The sequence below is a fragment of the Cynara cardunculus genome, unplaced genomic scaffold (genome assembly GCF_001531365.2).
Source record: "Cynara cardunculus var. scolymus isolate 2C unplaced genomic scaffold, CcrdV1 Un_Scaffold_412, whole genome shotgun sequence".
NCBI classification, from domain to species: Eukaryota; Viridiplantae; Streptophyta; class Magnoliopsida; order Asterales; family Asteraceae; genus Cynara; species Cynara cardunculus.
Window position 1 is genome coordinate 122,655 of NW_020200577.1, and position 3,863 is coordinate 126,517.

Below are 3,863 nucleotides of genomic sequence, written 5' to 3' on the forward strand. Positions count from 1 at the left end.
TGATGTGGAAGCTTTGGAATCTGCCGTTCAGGAATCGTGGCAGTCGTAGTTGTTGCTGGAACAGCCAGAGCAATATCAAATGAAATATATGGTCCATTTTCTATATAATGTGGAATTTCAGGATCCATACCTTCCAGAAAAAGGGACATCCGGTTCTTCCAGAGACTAAAGTTGTCACGGACAAACCGGGGAGGTTTGGCAAGAGAGCCATTATCTTGTGTGCGTGTGTGTTTGTAATTTGTAAAGCCATTTGTAAGCGGTAGAGTTATCTAAGAAAGGAGATAAACCAATACTGAAAATAGCTAAACACAAAGAGAGAAAGAAAACACTGCTCTGATACCACTTGTTGGTCCCTTCAGGGTCTACAAGAATAGTAAAACAGTTTGTAGAAGGGGGGTGAATACAAACAAAATGTTTTCAAATTTAAATTATATATTGATAAAGAAGATCAATACAGATTTTACAAGATTGTTTGCGGAAAGATAAGGTGTTAAAAACCTATCTAAACAATCTTTAGTTACACACTAAGTCTTAGCAAATACAAGAAAAGAAATGCTGAAGAGAAGATCCTTTACTTAAGCTAGAAAATGCTTGAAGTAAGAATTAGGGTTAGAGAGTGAGTTGCTCGCACTCTGCATGGAGAAGAAAAACTTTTATTTATACCCAGTGCATTAAATGAACATTTAATGCAATATGGTAGGGTTAGAGCGCGTGTCAAGCTTTAAGAGGAAGGCTTGTTCTTTGCTACAGTGAATAGTACAAAAAGAACTATTCATGAGTAGACATCCTTACCTAAAGTTAGTGGACAATAGAGTCGACTACTCGGCTCCGTACCATACCAACTTTCATAAGGGTATGGGTTTTGTCCTTTGTGTGTATAAGGACAAGACAACAACAATCGTGCTAAGCAAGCTTCCTTTGATCGCTGAATGCTGGAATGACCTGAAGGTCTCTTCATCATTCGCTGAAGCTTGAGCAGTCTTCACACATATGTAGAAGACTTGTAATCACTGAATACCGCTTCAGATCACGTACTCGTCAGTCTCTAATCTTCAGTTTCAGTCTTCGACGTTTGCTGAAGGTTCTTTGGTATGAGTGTTATCTTCTTGAAGTATTACTGTCTCTGATAGATTTACAATGCAAGTTCTTCAGCGATCACTGAACATACTCAATGAAGGTCGCTGGAACTGAAAAGACAGAAACATAAATACAACATATAAGTGAAAAGGGATTATCATCAAATCATTAAGAGAGAGGATCAACATAAATTATGTTCCTAACAGAGCTAATACCTATTCCAACACATACAATGCTAGTTGGAGACAACACCCGAACTTTTCTTGGAACAGTCCCAGTTTAAATCCACCAGTTCATAAACAACAAGAAACTTCTAATTTCCAAACACAGCATCATGGAAACAGTTCTAACTCTCAGAATCACCAACAAAGTTTTCAGAATTCACAATTACCTTTTCAAAACAAACCTCCTCCATAGGCATAATCATCATCTTCTTTGGAAGCAATGATTAAAGGGATTTTTGCACATGCTCAATCCCAAAATCAAGCTTTGATTAATCAACAAAGTGCTATCATCAGGAATTTAGAGATCCAAGTCAGTCAACTTGCACTCAACCAGAACAATTGAGCCCTTGGTACCTTGCCCAGTAATACAGAAGTCCCTAGAGACCTAGGAAAGGAACATGTAAAAGTAGTAACCTTTAGGAGTGGGAAGGAGATGACAAAAAAAGTGCAAAAAGATAGTGCACCCAGTTTGGCAAAAACTGATGCTACAACATTGGTTCCTGACAAAGAAAGACCGGTCCAAACTTTAGAGAAGCAGGCATCTGAGACTACCACTTCTGTCCCCCCTAGATCAGACTATCCTTTACTCTTTCCAGAGGATGCCATTAAAAAAGTCATAAGCGACTAAGGTTATAGAGACTAGGGGTGTAAATGATACAAGACAACTCGCGAGCTATTCGAGATCGACTCGGTCAACACTCGACTCGAATAGGCTTGACTCAAACTCGAACTCGACTCGACATATTAACGAGTCGAGTCGAACTACCCAATACTCGACTCGAAAAACTCGTGAGATACTCGATTTTTTATATATAGTTAGTTTTAAAAATATAATCAGTTTTATAATATAACATGTATAATATAATGTAATAAAAGTGTCTTATATTTTTAAATATTTGAACAATATTGTGCATTTTTAATTATAAAAACTATAGCGATAACATTTTTTATTAAAATCATAATTAGAAAAGATAAAAAAAAATTATAGAAGTGTTGATAAAGTTGTCCCACATTGGAAGAGAGAAAATAAAAGAATGATGAAGAGTTGTTATAAAAAGAGAGGGATGTGAATGAAGTTTGTAACTTTGTTTTTTTTATGATGAAGTTTGAGGTGCATCCTTTTAGTTTTTTAAAATTTAAAAATGCACCTTTAAGTTTTATAGTTTATAGGAGAAGACCTTAAAATTTCATAAATTTCGACGGGTGAGCTTGATTAGAGTTCGAGTTCGAGCTTGATTCGAGTTTGAGTTTGATTCGAGTAGGAGTTCGAGCTTCAAACGAGTTCGAGCTCGAGTTTAAAATTTTTTAATCGAGTTCGAGTCGAGTTTAGTTTTTAACTACTCGCGAGTTTTTGAGTCGAGTTCGAGCTTGAGAAATGGCTATTGAGTTCGAGTCGAGTATACTGATACTCGAGCTCGACTCGCATCATTTACACCCCTAATAGAGACCCCTAAGCTTGATGCTAAGACCCCATCTGAACCTCCAAAGGGAACCACAAAGACCCAAGGCATTCAAGACCCATCTTGCTCAACACCTCCAAGCAAGAATGTGATAAAACCAGTCCCTCCTTATATTCCTTACCCCCAAAGGTTGAGGAATCAGAAAGAGGAATTGCACTTTAAGAAATTCTTGGATGTGTTTAAAGAATTGCACATCAACATACCACTTGTTGAGGCAATTGAGCAAATGCCTAGTTATGCTAAGTTTCTGAAGGACATCCTAAGTAAGAAGAAGAAGTTGACTAAATATGAGACTGTAGCCCTTACCGAAGGATGTAGTGCACTTTTGACCAATAGCATACCCCCTAAGCTCAAAGATCCAGGGAGTTTTACCATTTCTTATTCAATAGGAGGGAAGGAGATAAGGAAAGCCTTATGTGACTTGGGTGCTAGTATCAAATGCCTTTATCCGTTTTTAATACCTTAGGCATAAGTGAGGCTAAACGTACCACAGTTACACTCCAGTTGGCAAACAAATCTATTGGATACCCTAAAAGAAAGATTGAGGATGTGTTAGTGCAAGTTGATAAGTTCATATTTTTGGCAAACTTTATCATACTAGACTTTGAGGCAGATAAGGAAATTCCTATTATTTTAGGGAGACCATTTCTAGCCACTGGAAGAACTCGATAAATGTCCATAAAGGAGAGTTGACCATAAGACTATAGGACCAAAAAGTCACATTTAATGTCTTCAACTCTCTAAAGTACCCTGATTACTTAGAGGAGTGTTCAAGAATAGCTGAAATAAAGGAGATGTGCCATGAAGAAGGAATTCAGGAAACCTTTAAGCTGAAGGAAGAATATGATGAGGAAATAGAAGAAGAAAATGTTGAGGACATAGAGGTAATAGGAAATGATATTGTCCCAATGAATGCTGCAGCATTTGAGCTGCTGAAAAATAGTGAGCAAAAAGACTTCACCCCGCCCATTATATCACTACCTGTTTGGAGTTGAAACAATTCCCATCCCATCTAAAGCATGTGTTTCTAGGAGAAGAGGGCAAATTGCCTGTCATAATCTCATCTACCCTAGGCTTGCATCAAAAAAAGAAACTAGTAGAT